Source organism: Herpailurus yagouaroundi, unplaced genomic scaffold (genome assembly GCF_014898765.1).
Source record: "Herpailurus yagouaroundi ecotype Mexico unplaced genomic scaffold, PumYag 181, whole genome shotgun sequence".
In the NCBI taxonomy this organism is placed as follows: Eukaryota; Metazoa; Chordata; class Mammalia; order Carnivora; family Felidae; genus Herpailurus; species Herpailurus yagouaroundi.
Genome location: NW_024412412.1, coordinates 31179978 through 31203999, shown reverse-complemented (window position 1 = coordinate 31203999; position 24022 = coordinate 31179978). Strand labels below are relative to the sequence as shown.

General features: G+C 43.8%; 2 long non-coding RNA genes across 2 annotated transcripts; both read left to right on the top strand.

Moving 5' to 3' along the window:
• Positions 1–1369: 1369 nt before the first annotated feature.
• On the top strand, positions 1370–22055 carry LOC121039825 (uncharacterized). The gene is made up of 2 exons (XR_005795013.1): positions 1370–1418; positions 21853–22055. It is a non-coding gene; the product is annotated as an uncharacterized LOC121039825 (long non-coding RNA).
• On the top strand, positions 12374–19862 carry LOC121039826 (uncharacterized). Its single transcript, XR_005795014.1, has 2 exons — positions 12374–14309; positions 18111–19862. It is a non-coding gene; the product is annotated as an uncharacterized LOC121039826 (long non-coding RNA).
• Positions 22056–24022: the final 1967 nt, after the last annotated feature.

Below are 24022 nucleotides of genomic sequence, written 5' to 3'. Positions count from 1 at the left end.
TTCTGGCGGAATGGACCATTCTTGATTTTTCCTATCACTCCAAACGGCCGCCATTTTTATCCCTCCGCAGTTGAAAAGGCCTCTGAGTACACAATAAGCCTATTACAAGCCTGCTTCTCTGTGGTGCTGCACTCCCTCTGCTGGAGACAAACATCTTTGATCTTTCTTACCTACTTCAGCATTGGGTGGAAAGCCCAGAAGGGAGCCAAAGACAGCCTTGTTTCTCAAGAGAACAAAGAGGAGTGCTAGCTGTCCGCTGGGACTCTAGATATAGGCAGGCTTCCAACTGTATCTCCCATTCTCTGACCAGCGTCCCTACCCAACTACACCCATGTTTTGCCATCATAAACCTTCAGCCTCATGACTTGGTTGTCCTCTGGCCATTAGCCTGCCCCCTAGCAACCCACCAGGACCCCATGGCAGGCATCTGAACTCTGTCATTAGTTCCCTCAATTTCCTTGGACCCGTGTCCCCAAATTGTACCTATTGAACAAACCCAGCTCTGGGTTCCCAACCATAGCAGCCCTGACCGCCACCAGCCCCTGCACCACTCTGTCCTGATCCAGAGCCCCAGCTCCAAAGGACGAGGACAACTGCCTCCAGGTGAAGAATCTCCTGAATGCTGTTTAGTTGCTCCTAGGAGTCCATGCCTCGCGCCAGAGCATGAGGAATGGGAATTCGTGGCCCACCCCCAGCTGCCGGCCCCCAACTCCCGGCCGTGGCTGGATTCTAGGAAGCCCGGGGACCAGTGCGCAACAGGGGACCATCCAGTCTTCCATTCTTTTCTCAGTTGCCACCCAAAAGCGGTCCTGGGCATCTGTCTTCTTCTGTGCTTCTTCCCCTTGACCAAACCTCCACTCCCATACTCTACCTATGTGTTTCCTGACCAACACACTCACTCATAGAATTCCGTACACTGCCGTCTTCACTTAACAGTCTCCCCTACACGTTTGCTTTAAAAGAAAACCTGGTTCCCTCTTCTAGGGATGAAATTTCATCCGTCATCTTCTCAAGCGGAAGTTTCTCTGTATCTCACTCCCCACATCGTCCAGCGCGGCAGGGGGTTGATGTGTTGCTCAAGCCTCTAAACTTCATCCTCTGCTGTTCGGCTCTGCTGCTCTCACACCCCTCTTGCTCCTGTAATCTGCTGACTCAGAGACACTTCTGATTTATTGAAGACTTTGGCGTCAAAGCACGGTGCAGCTTTGCTTCCGGCACAGCTCCTGTTGTCGCTAGGAGTCACTTCAACATTCGTGGAGATGGCCCGCCCAGTATGGTAGACCTCCAGTCATGTGGTCCCTTCTCTACCTTAGCTTCCCATTTGCTGGGCCCTTTCATTCCCCCAAACACTCTATTTGTGGAAATCGCTAGTGTAGACATTTCCTCTCCAACAAATCCTCTGGCCCTTTTGGCTTGCTGTTCAAATACATCCAATGCTCCTGTGCTTTGCCAGCACTAAGTCTCCCTGTCCATCACTGCCATCTGTCTTCTCCATCCACCAGCTTCCTCCTGTCTTCCTTCCCTATCCTACTTAGGTTCCATGGTGTATCATTTCATTCTTCCCTGGCCAACGTCGTAATTCCTTGACCCTTTCTCCTTTCATGGTGTCCTCTTTGTCAAACCATGACCCTAGATGAACCCAACCATCCTTCTCTATAATTGGGGCACGGACCACAGAATTCTGCTAGAGAAGATTGCACAACTAGGCAGGTTGCTCTTCTGAGAAAAGCCTGGTCACTGTCTCCAACTGCACACTGACCTGGGAACAATTTCCAGGAATATGGGGGGGGGGGGGGGGGGGGGGGGGGCTCGAACTCACAAGCTGTGAGATCAGGACCTAAGCTGAAGTCGGATGTTTAACTGACTGAGCTACCCAGGCGCCCCCCTCTCTCTCTTTTGTAATGTTTATTTACTTATTTTGAGAGAGAGAGAGCATGCGTGAGGGGGGAGGGACAGAGAGAGAGGGAGAGAGAATCCCCGGCAGGCTCTGAGCTGTCAGTGCAGAGCCCGACACGGGGCTTGAACCCACAAACCATGAAATCATGACCAGAGCTGAAATGAAGAGCCAAACGCTTAACCGACTGAGCCACCTGGGTGTCCCCCTTAAAAAAATGTTTATTTATCTTTGACATCTCTTTACTAGATGACTAAAACTTTCTGTAGCTACACCCACTCACCCTGTCTTCCTCTCCAGTCCCACATTTTATCTAAGTCAAGCCCCTCTACCTGTGCCAGCTGCCTCCACCTTCTAGAAAATGGTATCTATATATTTTTGATCTCTTTCTCTCTCTCTACTGGCTAATTTTATCAACACCAAAACATGTTCAAATATCTTTTTTATGTAAAGCCCTCCCCTAACTCTCTACATGTGCCTTCTGATGTCACTCTCTTCTTCCCCCCCCCCCCCCCTTCAGAGCCAATTGTCTTGACTGTGGTACCTAGATTCACTGGATCCACTTTTCCACCTCCCATTTACTGCTTAACCTGTTCAGATCCCGAATGGACCACAAAATGACCTCCCTGTTACTAAATTTAAGGGAGATTTTCCATGTTTGTCTTAACCTGACCTCTTGGGAGAGCTTGGTGTGACTGACGTCTCCTTTCTTTCTTTAATGCTGGTGTCACTTGCCTTATTTTCTTTCTATCTCTGCCAGCCATTTCTTCACCACTTGACTCAGCATTTGGAATCCCTCAGGGCTCCATCACATAAAGTCCTTTTATATCACTTTGCTCCTCATTCTCTCCCTAGGCAGTCTCTTCTTTTATTTATTTTTTTTTTAATTTTTTTTTTCAACGTTTATTTATTTTTGGGACAGAGAGAGATAGAGCATGAACGGGGGAGGGGCAGAGAGAGAGGGAGACACAGAATCGGAAACAGGCTCCAGGCTCTGAGCCATCAGCCCAGAGCCTGATGCGGGGCTCGAACTCACGGACCGCGAGATCGTGACCTGGCTGAAGTCGGACGCTTAACCGACTGCGCCACCCAGGCGCCCCGGCAGTCTCTTCTTCAACAGCTCACTTTCCACCTATGCGATAACGGCTCTCAAGAGGTTGTGTGATAACGACTTCTCTTCCCAGTCAAATCCGCGTGTCCCACTGTTACTCAAACCTTCTTTGTGTAGTTTGTGGTCAAAGCACAAGCACGTGTAAAAGAATATGGGCCTTTTCGTCTTCTTTCCTTCGCGAATCTGCTTTAGCTTCAGTGTTTCATGAAACTGAGAGACACGTTTCGAACCAAAACTCCAGTGGCCATCTTCAAGTCCTACTTATCCTTCACCCATCCTATATAAAGTATCTCCAAGGCCTGTTAATTCTACCTCTTCGGTGTCTCTCAAATCTGCAGAACTTCTTCGTCCTTACTTTCAACCACCACCATTATTTATTATTATTATTATTATTATTATTATTCTAGATAACTAAAGAATCTCTTAAGTGGTTCTATTGCATCCATTTGTGTTTGTCTTAACTTTTCTTGACTGAGGTATAGAGACAAAAAATGGTGCAGGCTTTAAGTGTACGATTCCTTGATTTTTCTAGATGTATACCCCCATGCAGCCAATGCTCCATTGAAGAACATTTCCATCACCCAGAAAGTTTCCTTAAATGCTTTTCTAGTTAGCCTCCGCCACAATACCCCAGCCCCAGCCTGGGGCAACCCGTCTCCTACTTTCTAACACCATCGTTTAGTTTTGCCTGTTCTAGAATTCCATAGACATCAAATCATAAAGTATGTACTCTTTTGTGTCCGGCTTTTTGTCTTTCCCCTCAATAGGAGAAGCATTCCATCCTATAGAAATATCACAATGTGTCCATTAACCAGTGGGTGGATGTTTGAGTTGTTTCTGGTTTCTGGCTCTTGTGAATAAAGCCGCTGTGCATTTCACACTGACTTTCGTGGACACATGTTTCCATATGTTTAGTAGAGATACTTAGGAGTGGAGTTTGGGGTCATGATGTAGGTGCATGGTTAATTTCCCAAGAAATTGCCCAACTATTTTCCAGAGTGGTTGTACCATCACACTCATATTGTTGGCTCTCTATGAGAATTCCAGAGGTTCTATATCCTCATCAACACTTGAAAAAATCAGACTTTTACATTTCACCATTCTAGAGGTGATATTGAATATTTTTTCTTGTATTTATTATTCCTGTATTTGTATCTTTTTAAAAGTCATGTATTTATATCTGTGTGTGTGTGTGTGTGTGTGTGTGTGTGTGTAAAATGGCTGTTCACATCGTTTACCCATTTTTTATTAAGTTCCTTGGGACTATGTCTTCTTTATATTACTATTCTTCATTTTATCACATCATCTGTCTCATGAATGTAATCAAAATCGCTCTGAACTTAACTGAGCCTGCTGCCATCTCATTCAAGGGCCAGATGTACATGTTCCCTTGGTTACATTTTAAAGGAGTTGGCAAGACCCAGGCTTAGCTGCTGGAGAAGAGAAAAGGAGAAAGAAGGCTGAGGGGAGTCTACCCAATGTCCTCGGTGTCTTTTCTCATAGCCCTTTTCCCTGATTTCAATTGCGTTTTTGACTGGTTCTCCCCAGCCAGGAGCAGAGGCTCACTGCGGAAAGCAGAATGTCTGGGAAAAGGTTGGGATGAAGCTGTACAATCAATTGTCCAATAAATCCCATCAGGTACAGACCCCGTACTGAGGCTGGCTGGCACATGAGTAGAGGTTAACAGGAGCTGCTTGGGTTGCAAAAACTAGTTTCTCCTCCAAGGTCTATGCCGGTTTGAACCTTGTGTTTCTTAGGTTTGCTTTCACTAAATTCTTCACATTACCTAAATGAAATCTCTGCGTCAGCCAGACTACTCTCCTTCTGATTTCCCAGACATGCCTGCCCCCTTCACTTCCTTTGGTCCGTCCCACCCCCATGCCTGGTGTGAACGGGAGCTTTTGCAAAATAATGCTTTGGAATGATGCTTGTGGGAGATGGTCCATGGCAGCAAGAACAACAAGGACTTTTCCCCCTTGTTCTTATACAGGCGCTCCTCTCCGAAGCATGTAAAGATCTGGAGCAAATGATACAGCAAACAATGTTCAGTGAGCCTTGCTGGCGCAAACACAGGAGGTAGAACAGGACGGAGCGAATGACCCAACGTTAGCAGGTTCTACAACAGTAGAACTGTGGGGGGGGGGAGTTTCCTGGGAGCAAGCCGGGAAAACTGGCACTGATGGAAAGCCTCCCGACAAAACAATAAAGAAACATTGCCACTGGGCTTATGCACCTTTAGCTGACTCAGTCAAGACCGAGTTACTGCTTGTAACTGACAGACCCTCTAAGACATTGTGTGGCACGGTTGCACACCCTTGCGTGTTTCGTGCTTCTCTATTCTTTTGTTTGCCTCAGTAGCTAATGACAATACTAGTAATGATCATAACATCCATCATACCAATCGGAAGTATAATTTGGTGAGCAAAGGAGAAATCGGTAGCTTCGTTTTATGGATGAGGAAACCGATACTAAGGGCGGGTAGGAATGGAGCCCAGCCTCCTATTTCCGGAAACGGCAAAATCTCAAATCTGGGAGCCTCAGCCTGGGCTCTTTTTGCGGAGTCACGAGAGGCGACAGACTAGTGGGTGAACACGTGGGCTCTGCCGCCGGGCTGTGTGGGGGTACCTCCTAACATAGCCATCTCCCAGCTGAGTGAGTGGGCAAGGCATTGAAATTCTGTGTCCGTTTCCTGCTTTGTGGGAGGGGGGATGAAAACCGTGCATACTTCCTATGGTTGTGGTAAGGCGTGAATGTGTTCGTGCCTGTGAAAACTCACTGGTGCCCACTGAGTGCTCAACAGGTGTTGGTTCTTTCTACCCTCACCGCACTGTCAGCTCTCCCTTCTTTGGCCTCTTACGTTATCAGTACTCGGTACTCAGTACTCAATACTCAGTATTACTTAGTAGATCCTTCTCAATTTTCCCTTGTGTGTAATTATCAGCCCCTGAAGGAGAGAGAGACGTGTTTTATTCAACCCCCACGGCATTTAGCATGGTTTCTTGCACAAATAGATGCTGAATAAATGTCACTTGAATTGTATTGCGAAGCAGACAGCACAGTATTCAAGAACGTAGACTCTGGGGCCTGGCTGATCCAGGTTCAGATCCCAGATGCGCCGCTTACTAGCTGTGTGCCCTTGAGCAAGGGACTTGAGCACCCTGTGTCCCAGCTGCCTCAACCGAAGATTAAGGATAATCAGTATTTCCCACCACGGACGTTCACAGTGAGGATCGAAGAGGTTATTATATGTGAAGTGCTGAGGACAACCCAAGGCTCATCATAAGCATTTTTTAAGTGCTGGCTATATCTGCCATTTTCCTGGGGTGCCGGTCTTATCTCTCAAACTACATTGTAGGCTTTTTGGAACAAACCACCTTCAAATCTTAGTGGCTAACGCAGCCACTGTTCGTTTTCATCCAAATGTATGCAAATTCCAGCATGGCTGTTCCTGGTCAGAAACATTGGCTCTCCTGTGTGTCTTTCTTCACAAGGGCAAACTCACCAAGCTTCCAGATCATGACCTGAGCCGAAACCAAGAGTCGGACACTTAACTGAGCCACCCAGGTGCCCCTGAACTTGAGCTTCTTATGTAAACTGTTTTAGGACCAAGGTGACCAGATATCCTGTTTCTCTGGTCCTTCTGTTTATTCTACAAGAAGTTTCTGTCAGGTCTTAGTAACTCATTTAAAAACCTGACATGGGGCCTCTTATTGAAAGGCTATAATTTCCACAAAGGATTACTCCACTGGAATTATTACTGCCCTTCCTCTTCCTCATTGCCACCTGTCCATCTTTTTTTCTTTTTTTAACGTTTATTTATTTTTTTGAGACAGAGAGAGACAGAGCATGAACGGGGGAGGGGCAGAGAGAGGGAGACACAGAATCTGAAACAGGCTCCAGGCTCTGAGCTGTCAGCCCAGAGCCCGACGCGGGGCTCGAACTCACGGACCGCGAGATCGTGACCTGGCTGAAGTCGGACGCTTAACCGACTGCGCCACCCAGGCGCCCCAAGCATCCGACTCTTAATCTCAGCTCTGGTCTTGACCTCAGCGTCGTGAGTTCAAGCCCCGTGTTGGGCTCTGTGCTGGGTGTGAATCCTCCTTAAAAAACTGCTTAATTCCACTTTCACATGGGGTCCTGTCTGCTCTTGCCACACCCTTTCCTCCTGGATGACAGGCCTAAGACATGATGGCCTCAGTTGACAAAATATCTGTTGAGGACTTCGGAACGAAGCCTGTGAGAACCCAGCTCTGGCCGATTGCACAATTTCTCCCCTAGGTGGCGGCAGCGCACAAGCTGTGCAAGAGCAAGCCTCTGACCCCTGGAAACCAGAGCCTGGAAAGTGAAGAGAACTCAACCCGGAAGTGAGGGCACAACCGCTTCCTAAACAGGCAGCCAGCCCACGATAGCTGGAGGCGTGTTGGGTCTCTGAGGAGAGCGCTGGATGACTCCGAGAGTTTGGAGCCTTATGTGTTAATACCAAGTGACGTGGAGAATTAACAAGAGCCGCTAAAAAAGTTGACTACTAGGGGCCAAAGCCTCAAGTCCCCCCGTTAAGTAGGATGGGCTTTCTGTTAGGGGTGGCTTGTTTTTAGCAGTGCTGTCTAGCCAACAGGAGTTGGGCTCTTCATTTCCTCTTGTAGCCTGTTTTGTTTTTTAAATATTTTTTAATGTGTATTTATTTCTGAGAGAGGGAGAGAGACAGAACGTGAGTGGGGGAGGGGCAGAGAGCGAGAGGGAGACACAGAATCTGAAGCAGGCTCCAGGCTCCCAGCCGTCCACACAGAGCCCGACGTGGGGCTTGGACCCACCAACCGTGGGATCGTGACCTGTTGGATGCTCAACCGCCTGAGCCACCCAGGCGCCCCGTTTTGTAGCCTGTTTTGATTGTTTCATGTTGATGTCCTGTGATGTCTCTCTCTCTCTCTCTCTCTCTCTCTCTCTCTCTCTCTCTTTCTCTCTTCTATCAGTACAGGTAAAGTTCCAGTGACTGGTCAAAGTGGTTACCATACTTCATTTTGTTCCTTCCTGTTCTAAGTTCCTGGTCCCATGCCCAGATTTGGCTTTCTTCTTATGCCTGACATACAGGGATATGGATCCACACCTTGTTATTTAGGATAGTCCAGAAAGCATGGTCTTTCCACTCTATAGCCAAGTGTTGGAGAAATGTTCTCTTCACAGTTGTATTTTAAGTGACTCAAGGTGTTATAACAGGGATAGCTGTTATATGATAACATGATTTCATATGGAATACATATATATAAAAATGGGATACATATATATATATGGATACATATATATATGGGATACATACATATATATGGGATACATATACATATATGGGATACATATATATATATGGGATACATATATATATGGGATACATATATATATGGGATACATATATATATATGGGATACACACATATATATATATATATATATATATGGGATACATATATATGTATGTATATCTCCCCCTTATATATATGGGATACATATATATATGGGATACATATACATATGGGATACATATATATGTGTGTATATATATATACATACACATGGGATATATAGGGATAGATAATGATAACATTAGCTGCTTATACAAAGGCTTAACTCTCTAAATCAATGGAACATGAACAAGTCAGCATTTTAAAATGAGGATTTAAAACCAATAGTAATGCATGTTAAATGTAAAAAGATATCTAAAAAACATAAAGCACAAAGAAGGCAATACATTTTGGTATGTATATTCTTATATTCCCCCTCCCTCAAATTGCACAGAAATATTTTTTAGTAATGTCATTTTTATTTTATTATTTATTTATTTATTTAATGTTTCTTTATTTTTGAGAGAGAAAGGGAGAGATCATGAGTGGGGGAGAGGCGGGGGTGGTGGGAACAGAGGATCTGAAATGGACTCTGTGCTGAGATCAGAGAGCCCAATGAGGGGCTCGAATTCGTGAACTGTGAGATCGTGACCTGAGTCAAAGTAGGATGCTTAAGTGACTGAGCCACAGGGGTGCCCCAGTAATGTCAGTTTTAATGGTCAGTTAGTACTCCATTCTAAAAAAGTGTAATGTATTTGGGGGTGGTATACATTGTCAAATAACCTTCAGAGAGTGTTTATCTGAGTGCCCTCACATCCTCATTAACACTGAATATAATAACTTTAAAAATCGTATTTGCCAGTCTGGTAGGCAAGAGAATTCTGTTTTTGTGCTATTTATATTTCTTGGGTAAATGTTTCTTATATTTTTATTAACCATTTGTGCTTAGCCCTTGTGAATTGCATATTCATGTCATTTGCTCATTTAAAATTTATAGTGCTTATTTTTTCCCATTGATTTGTATGAAGCTTTTTTGTGCAGATAATTACCCCTTTTCTGTAATGTATTGGCAAATGTTTCCCTAAATCATCATTTGCTTTAAAAAATATTTAAAAATTCTGTTAGTGTTTGAACAGCTTCATTGAGGTATAATCGACATATACTAAGTTACACGTATTTATAGTGTCCAATTTGATGTTTAAACACATGTATGCTTTTATGAAACCATCACCATAATAAAGATAAGGAGCATATGCCCCCATGTTTCATTGTGCCTGTTTAATTTCTCTCCCCCTTCCCTCTCTGCCTTCAATCCCTATTCCCAGGCAACCATTGATCTGCTTTCTGTTGACATCAGCTAATTTGCAAGATCCAGAATGTCATACAAACGGAATCCTATAGGATGTATGATTCGTTTTCCCTGGATTCTTTCTTCTCATCTGGCTTCTTTCTCTTAGTATAGTTACTTTTATATTCATCTATGTTGTTGTGTATATCAATAGCTCATTCCCTTTCATTGCTGGATGGTGTTATCTTGCATAGATAAGTTGTTTATCCTCACTTGTTGACAACCATTTGGACTATTTCCTCTCTTTTGTTACTACAATAAAAACTGCGGTGACGGGGGCGCCACAGTGGCTCCATCTTCGGCTCAGGTCATGATCTCGCGGTTTGTGGGTTCGAGCCCCTGCATCGGGCCCTGTGCTGATGGCTCGGAGCCTGGAGCCTGCTTAGGATTCTGTGTCTCCCTCACTCTCTGCCCCTCCCCCGCTCCCACTCTGTCTCTGTCCCTCTCAAAAATAAACGTTAAAAGAAAATTTATAAAAACAAAACAAAACTGCTGTGACCTTCCGGGTACAGTCTTTGTAGGGGCATAAGCTTCTGTATGTAAATACCTAGGAATGGAATGGCTAGATCACATGGCATGTTTCACTTAAAAAACAAAAAAATCGCCAAACTATTCTACAATTTCCACCGGTAGTGTATGAGAGTTCTAGATGCTTCTTCCCCTAACCGACATGTGGTAGGATCAGTCTTTTTAATATTTAAATTGTATTTCCTCAGTGATGCATAATGTCGAAACATCTTTCCATATGCTTGTTTTCAGTCTGTATACCTTCTTTGGCACTTCATCGTATCAATTTTTGAGAGTTTAAAAATAAAATAAAATTAAAAAAAATTATTCTGCATTCAAGTTTTTATCAAAAATGTATCTTGCAACGATTTTCTCCCCGTACTGTGGGATTGTCTTTCCATTCTCCACGGAAATGCCTTTGTACTTCCATTAAAAAGCAGATGTCCATATGCGCGTGGACCTGTTTCTGGACTTCATACTCTGTGGCATTGTCCTATTTACGTATCTTGGCGCCAGTATTTCACCATCTTGAGAAGTCTCAAAATCAGTGTTTGTCCTGAGAATCTGTTCTCCTTTCTCAAATTTGTTGTGTTTTCATAGGAACTTTAGAATGAGTTTGCCAGTTTTTACAGAAAAAGCCTGATTAGGATTGTGTAGTGGGTCAATATGGGAGAGAATTGACATTTTAACAACCTTGAGCTTACCAATCCATAAAATGGTATATCTCTCCATTTTTTAAGGCTTTTATAAAATTACTTGCAGCATGTGGGCTTTTATTTTAAATCTATTTTTCCTTTGTAATAGTTTCAGAGATACAGAAAAATTGTGAAGACAGTACAGAGATTTGCCATGCCCCATGGCAGGTTCTCCTAACATTAATATCTTCAGTAAGTATGAAACATTTTGTAACACTTAATAAACCAATACTGATACATTATTAGTAACTAAAGCCCATATTTTACTCATCTTTCCTTAGTTTTTAACCTGATGTGCCTTTTATATGAGATCTCTTCTAGAGAGGCAAGTTGTCTTGTCTCTTGAGGCACCTCTTAGCCATGATAATTTCGCGGACTTTCCTTGTTTTTGATGATCTTGATAGTTTTGAAGCGTGCTGGTCGGTTACTTTGAAGCAAGTCCCTCAGGAGGGATTTGTCTGATGTTTTTCTCATGATGAGACTGGGCTTACTGGTTTTGGGAGGATGGCCACAGAGGTAAAGTGTCATTTTCATCACATTTATCACATTTCATTACATTTCATCACGTTTATCTCATCACATCACACGAAGGGTATACTCTGTCAGCCTGACTTATCACTGTTGATGTGAATATCGATCACCTGGTTGAGGCTGTGTTTTTCAGGTTTTTCTACTGTGAAGTTATTTTTTCCTTCTTTACGTACTTTTTGTACTTTAAGTACTTTACGTACTTCTCACGTACTTTTTCCTTCTTTACGTACTCTTTGTAAAAAAGTTGTCACGCATGTCTCATACTCCTTAAGGAGTGAAGAGTTATATTCCACTTGAGGGCAGAGCATGTAGATTTTTAATGTACAGATATTTTATTTTTGTCCTATTTTCCTCTTTTTTGTATTTTTGATGTTATTTTAAGTGGGATTGTTTAAAAAGTTTTACTTTGTTATTAGGGTTTAGATACACAGTTGATCTTTGCATGTGGATCTTGCAATGTTGCTAATCTTGCTTGTTTCAGTAGCTTTTTGTAGATCCCACTGAATTTTTTAAAAAAGAATATTTATTTATTTAGAGAAGGGTGGCAGGGAGAGAGCAAGAGAGAGAATCCCAAGCAGGGTCCACACTCAGTGTAGAACCTGAGATGGGGCTCAATCTTACAACCATGAGATCATGACTGGAGCAGAAATCAAGAGTCAGATGCTTAACCAACAGACACATCCAAGCACCTCAGATCCCATTAGGTTTTCTTTCTAGACAATTAGTTTGTCTGCAAATAAAAATAATTTAATTTCTTTCTTTTCAACCTCTGTGCCTTTATTTCTTTTTCATGCCTTATCACATTGGCTGGAATCTGTAGTTCACTGTTGAATAGAAGCAGAGAGAACAGAAATCTTTATCATGTTCCTGATATTATGAGGAAGACATTTAGTTTTTACTGTTAAATATGTCATCTGCAAGATTTTTATAAATATTCTTTATAAGGTTAAGGAAATTCCTTTGTATTCTTTGTTTCCTGAGGTTTTTTTTTAAAATCAGGAATATATATTGGATCTTTTTTCAAATGTTTTATCTTTATTGAGATGACTTTATGCTTTTTAGTTGAAAATTTGTTAATATGATGGATTACATAGATTACATAGATTGATTTTCAAATGTTGAACCAACTTTGCCTTCCTGGGATACACTGCCCCAATGTATTATCTATCCTTCCATTACATTGTTTGATTCAATTTGCCAAACTTTTATTTAGAATTTTTATATCTGTGTTCATGAGAAATACTGACCTGACTTTTCTTTACTTGCAATGTCTTTGGTTTAATAGCCACATGACATTGGTTTTATCTGATACATTTTGAAGTATTTTCTCCTCAGTCTCTGAAAGAACTTGTGTAGAATTGATATTATTTCTTTCTAAAATGTTTGGTAGAATTTACTATCCAATCCTGACGATGAGCACCCAGTTATCAATGTCGGGTTATGCATCCAGTCATCACCCAACATCAATTCTCTTCCTGGGCGAATCAACCCCTGTTGCCTGTTTCTTAGGGTCTGCTCTGTCTATTTGATAATGGAGTCACGAGCCTGTAGTCTCTGGAGTGGGATTAGCTCCTGGCATCAGAATCAGAGTTGTGATTTGGTCTCTTAGTAACCATTTCTCTTTCTTTTCTTTTTCTTTCTCGTCTTTCTTCTTTTCCTTTCTTTTTGCTTTTTTAATATTTTTTACCATATGTAAGTGTACACTCCAGCAACATGAAGCACATTCACATTCTTGCACAACCACCACCCCGATTTGCCTCTAGAACTCCCATCTTCCCAAACTGAACATCCGGACCCATGCAACAACTCTTCACTCTCCCCCCGCCCGCCCCACCCCCGCCTCCCCGTCCCGCCCCGACCCATTCTATTTTATGTCTCTACTAATCTTACCACTGTGGGGTACCTCATATAAGTGGAATCCTAGAGTATTTGTCCTATTGTGTCTGGCTGATTTCACTGAGCATAATGTCTTCAAGGTTTAGCCACATCGTTTAGCACGTGTCACAATTTCCTTTTTTTTTTTTTTTTTTTTTTATGGTTCAGTGATAGTCCGTTGTGTGTATTTGAGCAAAGAAGCGGAGTCTGAAAGTCAGTAGAGCTGAGTCACAAGAATGTAACCCACAAGGAAAGGTTCGGTGCATTCCTGCTCCCTGTGCTCCTGGAGTTTATCTCTCCTAAGGCTTGGCTCCTTAATTCTTACGAATGATTAAGAATTCAGTGTTTCCCAGTACAATTCTTCCCCACTCCCTTTAAGGAGCTAACCCAAATCGGTTGTTCATAATAGAAGAGTCTTAACTGCTGTGGCCCAGGATGTGTTTCATCCGGGAAATAGAGCGATCATCGTTGAGCTAGTCCCATTGTTTCTTCATGGCGGAGAGTGGCCAGATTCATATAGATGATTCATACCTGAAGTGGCTCTGTAAATTGAATTCATGGTTCAATACACAAGGGCTTTAAATAAGCCTGAGAGACCACACTGCCATAGGACATTACTCATGAAAAAATATCTTGAGATGCAAAGTCCTATTCATTCTATGATGGCTGGACACTAAACATTTAGAAGTGGAATAAAAACACTGAGATCCTAACATGGAAGATCTTCAAAAGAATTATTTCTCTTTAAAAGAATTCTGAGAATCCGAAAAACATTGAGCAAAAGGATTTCAAAAAGATATCATTAGAGAAGAAAGACTCCGAAGAGAAAAGAGGCCAACAGAGGACACGAAACTATGCTGAGTGTATTGGGTTTATTGAACGGGCTGAACTCTGTGGGGTCCAAACGGGAAACGACTTGTATCTCCTCCAGCACTGCCATCAGACCAGCTCTGCGTTGTGCTTCCTGCCCCTTGACAGTGTCTCCTGCGGGGCCTGCAGCATTTAGATTGCTTTCGGTAATAAAAACAAGTCTTATTTGACAGTTGCAAACTAGTTTCACAACGAGAAAGACCAGCCCCAACCTCCACATCCTGCTGTTTTACCATGTGTCCCAATCCCAGGCTGATCTGTGGTTGGGGAGTAGATGAGTTTGCTCGGGCTTCCGTAGCAAAGTGCTGCGTGCTGGGTGGTTTCAACAACAGAAATTCGTTTTCTCAAAATTCTGGAGGCTAAGAGGCTTGAGATCAAGATGTCAAGTTTCCTCTGAGCCCTCTCTCCTCGGCTTGCAAGCGGCCGTCCTTTCCCTGGGTCCTCACATGGTCCTCTGTCTGCACGAGTCTGTCTTAATCTCCATAGGACACAAATCATTGGATTACGGCCCACTGATCATTTTATGTTTTAACTTAATGAGCCCTTTAAAGGCCCTATCTCCAAATACAGTCATGTTCTGGGATGCTGGGGGTTGAACTTCAACATACGAGTTTTGGGGGGGACACAATTCATAACAGGACAGACCTCAAACAGGACCTATGGAAGGAGCATAGTCATTTTTTTCTTCTTTCCATTTCCTTTTGTCTCTCTTGTTTTTAGGATCACAGGGGTAAAAATGGGGTGGGGCAGGAAGGTTTGAGGAAAGGATCAAAAGGCATTTTAAAATTTAATTATTGGAGTGCCTGGGTGGCGCTGTCGGTTAAGCGTCCGACTTCAGCCAGGTCACGATCTCGCGGTCCGTGAGTTCGAGCCCCGCGTCGGGCTCTGGGCTGATGGCTCGGAGCCTGGAGCCTGTTTCCGATTCTGTGTCTCCCTCTCTCTCTGCCCCTCCCCTGTTCACGCTCTGTCTCTCTCTGTCTCAAAAATAAATAAAAACGTTGAAAAAAATTTTTTTTAAATTTAATTACTACAACTTGCTCTTGGCTAACCCTGGCTTACAACAGTGTCAGGCTTTGTCCAAATTCTGGCTCTTCAGGGGGCTCAGGTGTGGCTTCTTCAGAGACCAGGAACTGAGGCAGGAGACTGAGATGGGGAGGAAACCCGGCTTCCTGTTAAAGTCTGTACACTTAGTATTTGATCTTTCTTTTTCTTTAGAGAGACAAAGCGCGAGCAAAAAAGCAGGGCAGGGGCAGAGGGAGAGAGAGCGCTGGGCCCAAGGTGGAGCCCAATGCAGAGCTCAGCTCAGAGCTTGATTCCTTGACCGTGAGATCATGACCTGAGCCGAAATCAAGAGGCAGTTGCTTAACCGACTGAGCCACCCAGATGACCCTGGTATATGATTTTATATTTGCCATAAGTTAAATCTCATTCTTTATTCTGAAGGTTCATGTACAGGGGGCATGTTAGGATGTCCAATAACCTTTGCCTAAATGTACTAAGAAAGAAAGCTGCTAATGGAATTAGGCTTTCCCAGACATACAACCCTCAGTCTAGTGTCCCCATGAGTCCAGACCGGCTCCTTCTTTGGACCTTTTACTCACAAGAACACTTAGCACAATAGCACTCAGGCCTGCCTGTGACTGGTCACCACTTCCCAATCTCCCAAATGCCACACAGTTTCTCGGACAACATACGGTTTTCTGCCTGCCACCGTATCTCCCTGTGCCTTGCCTACTGCATCGCCCTGTGCCTTGCCTACTGCCCCGGCCTTTGAACCTACGTTACCTGAATGCCCCACATCTCACCAGACTGCAGATGTGAAAGAAGTCACTTGAAAACTGACACCTGGGGGCACCTGGGCGACTCAGTTGGTTAAACGTCTGATTTTGGCTCAGGGCATGATCTTGCAGTCCATGAGTTTGAGCCCCAAGTCAGGCTCTGGGCTGGCAGCTCAGAGCCTGAAGCCTGCTTTGGATTTTGTGTCTCCTTCCCTCTCTCTCTGCCCTTCCCCTGCTCGTGCTCTGTCTCTCAATAATAAATAAAATGTTAAAAAAAAAATAAAAATGAAACCGACACCCGGATCTTGCTAACTCCCTATCTCTGACATGCTGACGCGACACTTCAGCTTCCTCAGATTCTTCCCTAGTTATTTCGGGAGTCCCCAGCGTTCCCCCACGTCCTTAAGAACTGGTCTGCTTCTCTGTCTCTGGTGGCGACCCAGGGCCACGCTTGGAACCGGCCCCTGTTTCTGGCACTGCCAGAACAATGCAGGGTCACCGGCTGTCACTTGCAGGCCACCTGGTGTCAAGACCGCCCGGTGGAGGGGGGCACGGTGAAGATACAGCTGGAGGAATTGTCTTTTTTCCCCACTTTGGGTAGTGGGAATTCATCAATAGACATATCTGCCATCTCGGCTGCACATTGGAATGGCCTGGGAAACTTGACGAACGCTGATGCCCGGGCCCCGAGATCAGCATTCTGATTGCATCGGTGGAAGGTATAGCCCAGATCTGGGGGGTTTTAGGGACGCCCCAGATTCTCACATGGTTAGGATTGAGACCCACTGTCTTGCTACCATGGTTACGGTTTGCAGACCTGCAGCACGGGTGGTCCCTAGGAGTATGTAGAAACGCAGAATCTCGAGTCTCACCCTGACCCACTGAATCAGAATCTGTGTGCTCCCACGCTCCCAGGATTTGTACACACAAGAACGTTTCAGAAGCATTGGCCTCAGCTACCTCCAAAATTATAAATTAGCTGACAGTGGTCAGGTGAGTTCTGCTAAAGTAGCATATGCGTCCTCTTAATTTTCTTTAATTTGAGAGAGAGAGAGAGAGAGTGCTTGTGCACGTGGGGGAGGGGCAGAGGGAGAGAAAGAGAGAGAATCTCAAGCAGACTCCACGCTCAGGATGGAGCCCAGCTCAGGGCTCAATCCCACGACCCTGGGATCATAACCTGAGCCAAAGTCAAGAGTTAGACGCTCAACCCACTGAGCCACCCAAGTGCTGGTGCATTCTCTTAATCTTAACGTGCTTAATGTGCTTCTAATGTGCTTCTTAAGTTGAAGGCATCACCTGGGTTGCTCCCATCAGGAAGCGTGGCATTCCTGAGGTTTCTCTGGGTCCCCTGACTCTGCAAACTTCCAGACTTGCAGTCTGAAATGTTTCCGCTTCCCCCTCGCCCCCACCCCCCATTCATATATCGATGTCCTAACCCCCAGAGCCTCAGAATGTGACTGGGGAGATAAGGTCTGTAAAGAAGTGATTAAGTTAAGATGAGGTCATTAGTCATTAATCTAATATGCTTGTGTCCTTGTGAAATGAGAAAGAGGGAGACACACAGGGATGCACACACAGAGGAAGGACCGTGAGGACACAGAAGGCGGCCACCTACAAGCCAAGGAGGGACGCCTCGGCAGAAGGCCAGGCATGCCGGCACCTTGATCTCGGACATCCAGCCTCCGGAGCTGTGGGAAAAGAAATGTCTCTTGTTTAATCCACACCATCTGTGGTGCTTTGTGAAGGCAGCCCGAGCAATGTAACACAGGGCTCCTCAGGGCTTTACAAACTCCGTCCGGCTGCAGAGCTCACTTGCATGCCATCCAACACGCTTGATCCCTACAGATCCCTGACAGTCTGTGCCTTGGGCCCGACTGCTTTCTGCTCACAAAGACTTTCAAGAAAACAGCTGCTGGCTTTTCTGATTTTGCTCCGGGATGGATCCGAATCAGCCCCGTGGGACCAGGCGGGAGCAGATTTAATGCTGCCTCCTCTTTCGTCCACGTCTCTCCCCAGGATAGACCCACTCGCAAAGACATCTTCCCTCTTCCTCTAGCCAGTCTGGGAAAACAAGAGCACTGTGTGTGTGTGTGTGTGTGTGTGTGTGTGGTGCTGGCTGCTGTCATTTGGCTCCATTGCTGCCCTTCTGTGTTCTTTTCTATTTTGCAGGGGGCCAGGAGTCCAACAACTGCATTTCTCAGACTCCCCTGCGAGCTGTTTACCGGGGAAGCCCTGTCAGCAGGAGGCACCAGTGGGAAACCAGAAGAGGAGCCTCTCCCTGTGTGTGGCACTGGAAGCAGCAGCCGGAGCTGGTGATAACGGCTTCCAACAACGTCACTGCGGTCAAAGCAGCGACAGAGTTCCAGAAACCACAGCAGCAGCTCCAGTCCAGGTAGCAGATTCCTGATCTCTGGACGATCCCCGTCCTCATCCCATTTTTACCTTCTCCAGTTTGGCCAACACGTTTGTAACCGATTCGCCGCATCGCATCCTGTTTTACTCCGTCCAGAGTGGCTTCTGTTTTCCTGTCTTGATATTGACTGATACAATACGCAAATTGTCCGATGCAAACAGACCCTGATCAGGGTGCATGGGGTGCGGGGTGTAGTGAGGAGGGGTCACTGGCTTCTAAAGCTAATCTCTGTTCTACTCAACCCTGAGCACTTTGACCACTTTTATGGCGCAAGTGTGACCCTTGTCACCACCAGCCACTCAAGCTGGTTCTTTTTTGTTTTTTTAAGAGTTTATTTTTAAGTAGTCTCCACATCAGGTTGGCCCTTTGTGTTTTGAATTTGACCCCCTAGTAACTGTCCCTTGGCTCCACCCCTCAGCCCCACTCTTTGCCCTTTGAAAGCTTGGCTGCCCCCTCTTTGATGGTGGCCCTTGGTTACCTCTTGATGCAAGCTTCTTGTGCATATGACGTTCCTGCTCTGACTTCCCCAAGCCAGGCTCCACACACAGTCTGCCCTATTCCCATCCCAGGAAGCAGGCAAAGCTCGTTTAAAAATCCAAGAGTGTTAGCCTGTGTTCAACCAGAGAAGTAGAACCCATAGTAAAAAGGGTAAAAATACACAGAAGAATAGGGGATCAAGGGATTGTTAGAGGAAGGAGCCCCACACAATTGAGGGAGCTGGTTAAGTAGTCTCTGTGAGTATGTGGTCTCCATGTCTGATGCTGGAACTTCAAGTCCATAGGACAGGGAATCAGGAAGAGAAGATGGATGTCAAGGACGGGGTAGAAGCCACAGAGGGGGCTGGTGCTCCAGAGGATGGTCTGAAACCATGTCAGTTCTTGTTGCCTCTGACCCTGTGGTATGTCTGCAGAAGCTGAGTTGAAGATATGGAGCTGGGAGTACAATGAGCAAATACTCTTAAAGCTCAGAGGGCAGAGAATCAGAAGAGAACTGCATAGATAGGGCTCTGATGATCGGCAGAAGGTCCGCCTTGAGTTTTTCAGTGGGAAACTGATCAGTGCAAGCATGTGAGGAAATCACCCAAGCCTAGTAAAACCACCCAAAAGGATTAGAAGGAGCAATCACTCAGCTCACATAGGATCAGGAATGGTTCCTATTCTCACAAAACAAAGTAAAAAAAAAAAAACCCTCATAATTCACAAGGCATCCAACAGAATACCCAAAAAAGGTTAGCTTTGCCTCAGTACTGGGGCAAAATCAGCCCCAATCTAATAGTGCCTGGTCCTACTTAACCAAACATAAATCTAAGACATGAAAGGGTGAAACTATTCCCAAGTAGTTTAACTGCACTCCAGAACAAAGCTCAAGCATATTTTCAGACATTACAAAATGTCTAGTACCAAACAAAGTAATACTCACAATCTCTGACATCCAATAAAAAATGATCAGGCATGCAAAGAAGCAGGAAAATATAACCTCCTCATAATTGAGGAGAAAAATCAGTCAATAGAAAGACACAGAAATGAAACAGATGATAGAATTAGTAGACAAAGGCATTAAAACAAGTATTAGAACCAATTTCTATATGTTCAAGGAGATAAAGGAAAGATGGACTGTGTTAATCAGACATATGGAAGATTATAAAAATTCAAATCAAGAATCTAGAGATGAAAGTTACAGTTTCAGATGAGAAATATACTGGATGGGATTAATAGAAGATTAGACATTTCAGAAGAAAGCATTAGTAAACTTGAAGACATAGCCTTAGAAACTGTCCAGAATGAAACTCAAAGCAGAAGAAAGCTAAAAATAAATAGAGCATCAATAAACTGTGAAGCAATTTCAAACAGCCTAATATATATGTAATTGAAGTTTTCAAAGAAGAAGGGAAGAGGGGGCAGAAAAAAGAAATAATGGCTGAAATATTTTCGAGTTTGATGAAAAGGATAATTCCACAGATCCAGGAAACTTCACAAATTCCAAGCAGCAGCTGCTCCATCACCACAACAAAAAACCGATATCAAGGTACATTATAATTAAATTGCTTAAAACCAAGGATAAAGAGAAAAATCCTAAAAGCAACCAGAGAAATTTCACTTACAGTCGTAGGACTCAAAGAATTGAAAGTAGAAATTCAAACAGTACTCACACACCTTTGTTTATAGCAGCGTTATTCACGAAAGCTAACAGATGAAAACAGCTTAGTTGTTTGACAGATGAATGGATAAGAAATGTGATATGTGCATCCAGGGGAATGTTATTCAATCATAAAAAGAAATGAAATTCTGAGACATGCTCCAGCATGGGTGAATTTTGAGGACATTAGTGAATAACAATGAGTGAAATCGACCAGACACAAAAGCACAAATATTATATGATCCCACTTATATGAAGTATCGAGAATAAGCAAATACACAGAGACAGAAAGCACAATAGAGGTTATTGGAGGTGTGGGAAAGGGGGGGGGGATGAAGAGTTACTGTTTAATGGGTACAGAGTTTCTATTTGGAATGATGAAGAAATTCTGGGACATGGATAGTGGAGATGATTGCACAAGACCGTGAATATATTTAATGCCACTGAATTTTTACTTAAAAATGGTTAAAATGGTAAATTTTATGTTCTGTAAATTTTATCACAATAAAGACAGAGCACTCAGAGAAGGCAAAACTGTAGAAACATTAAAAAGGTCGATCATTGCCCGAGGCTCGGAGGCAGGCAGGGAGGGAGGAATGAGTAGATGAACTACAGGAGATTTTTAGGGTGGTAAACCCATTCTTTATGGTATGGTAATGGATATTATGCATCTGTGAAAACCCATAGAACTATACAACACAAAAAAATAAACCCTTATATAAACTAAGGACTTTAGTTAATGATGTGTCAACATTGGTTTATTAATGGTAACAAATGTACCATACTAAGGCAAGATGTTAAAAATAGAGAAAACTGTATGGGAAGAGGGAAGGTATATGGGAACACTCTATGTTTTCCTCTCAACTTTTATCTAAATTAAACTGTTGTAAAAAGTAAAGTCTACTCATAAAAATAAAAAATAAACAATGAGCAGGCAGAGAAAGAAACGTATACGAAGAAACAATTTAAGAAGGACAGCAGACCTCTCCTAGGAAGCAATGCAACCCAGGGGATAGTGGAGGAAGGCACCACCAGAAAAAACTACCAGCTTGGAATTCTTTACCAAGCTCAATACTGTTCAAAACTGAACATGAAATAACAGCTTTTTATTTATAAAAAAAATGCTCTCAGAATTTATCACCAGCAGACACACACCGCAAGAAATGTTAAAGGAAATCTTTCAGGCAGAATGAAAGTGATGCCAGATGGAAGTGTCGATCACACAAAGTGAATGAAGAAGAAAGGAAACGGGAACTACGTGGATAAATGTGAAGGTATCTGGGTGCTGCCGATTCCTGAGTTTTGGGGGGGCCCTCTGCAATGTTAAACAGGTTAAACATGGTTAGGGTTTAACCTGTTTAGGGGCCATTTATGTCTTCAGGCCATTATGACAGACCATTTGCTTTCCTGATTCCAAAATTTTCAACGTTTGTCACCTCTCCCATTGTTTCGGCCATTTCCCCCAGAACTGGTGTGCATATCCCATCTGGTGTTGTGTATCAGAAACAGATGAAATATACATATAACGTTCAAATATCAAAAACAAATAAACAGAGCATCGGTGAGCTGTGGGGCAATTCTTCCTTCAAGTTCCATGTCCCTTGGTTAAAGTATATTACCAGTGTGACTTCCCTTCAAATTCATTCTTGTCACTGCTATATAAATTTCCCATCAGGTCTGGAAGGGGTTGATGAACCGTTTTCCATCATAATTCAACTTTGAATCACTTATTTAATAAGAATACTCACATTTGTGAGACATGCAGGTGTTTTAGACTGAAAATGTGATATCATGAAGTTATTAGAAGCAGTAGGAAGTTGTGTGGGGCACCAGGAAGAAGTCTTTCTGGTTCTGGGACGGTTGGTGCTCCGGAGTTCTGGGTTCTAATTCCAGTTTTCTCAATACTAGCCGTCTGTCTTTGGTTAACTGACATGGCTTATCTGGATCTCACGGTCTTCATCTGTATTTTTTTTTTAATTTTTTTTCAACGTTTATTTATTTTTGGGACAGAGAGAGACAGAGCATGAACGGGGGAGGGGCAGAGAGAGAGGGAGACACAGAATCGGAAGCAGGCTCCAGGCTCTGAGCCATCAGCCCAGAGCCCGACGTGGGGCTCGAACTCGAGGACCGCGAGATCGCGACCTGAGCTGAAGTCGGACGCTCAACCGACTGAGCCACCCAGGCGCCCCTCTTCATCTGTATTTTAATGATGGGGTTGGGTTTGGGGGGATTTAAGCATTTTATTTTTCTCTAAAAGCATTTTCTGTGTATTCTGGCACAGTGAAGTCAAATCTCATTTTTCTCATCCAGTTATAGAATAAAAATAAACTCTGAGCACTTCGTGGCATTTCATGCAGTTACTGATCATTACCATGTCCAAGGAATCTGTTGCCTTCCACTCCACCTGTGACCTGAGATCAGGGAGTAGATATTGGGTATAGTGGTCCAGGCGTAAGATTTAGGCATCTTTGAAGAATGGGATCAGCAAAGAGGGCCCTGGATCAGAGCTGCCCAGAAAACAAAAGTTAGGTTAGGCATGGGGGGACACAACAGGGATCCGCTGACTGGTACCAGACCAGAAGAAACAGGGTAAGGCCCTGGTTTATAAGGAGCAGGGGAGTCACACATCACTATCATGGGATAGCAGCGTGGCCTGATCAGACAAGTTCTGATACAGGGGCATGCTGGCTTACAGTGTGGGGGGAGGGGGGCAGGAGATACCCTCTGAAGTGTTGACACAAAGATTGTGTCAGTTTCAGAGATAGGACTCTTGGCCATTATGGGACTGATCAAAGTAGGGCTAATAAGAAAGGAATTCTGGAGAAGGTAATTTTGAATCAGCCACCCGACTTCTCAGCATCTTTTAAGATTAAGAAGTTGCATTTATTTAGTGCCGGCCCTGTTCTAAGCACTTTGCATATATTTACCTATTCAGTTACGATGGCGTGATGGTATTTCACACAGTAGGGAACTGGAACATAAAGAGCTAAAGTAATTCACCAAAGTTTAGACAGTGGCTTTGCTGCGAGTCAAAGCCAGGCTGTCTTGTCTTTAAATCCCAAGCTTCTAGCCACTATGCTACTTCAATAAAATTAAACTTACTAATCAGTTTTGGAAGACAAGGTAATATGCTTGACTTTATTAAAGCTACCAAATAGATTTAGTAGAGTTTTATATAATTTTTCAGTAGTTTTCCAGAGACCAAGGCAATATTGTCTTTGTCCACGAGAGGGCGCGTCCAGCATAATCTCTGTGCTCCAGGTTCCAACAGATTATCTGCTGATGTCAGTGGCCAGCCTCACACAGCTGTCCATCTTTGACAAAATTCGACGGTGTTCAAAGCACACACAAAGGAATTGTTACTTCCAAATGGTGTGCAGATACGAGGGGCACTAAAACCGAAGGAGTTCCGTTTGTGGCTTTCCTCAAGGAGAGGAAACTGGGCAGAGAAGGACATGTAAGTCTAACTCATGGTGGTGGTTCTTGTGTCCTATGAGAGTGGGTTCCAAAATGATAGCCTAAATCAGCTGTC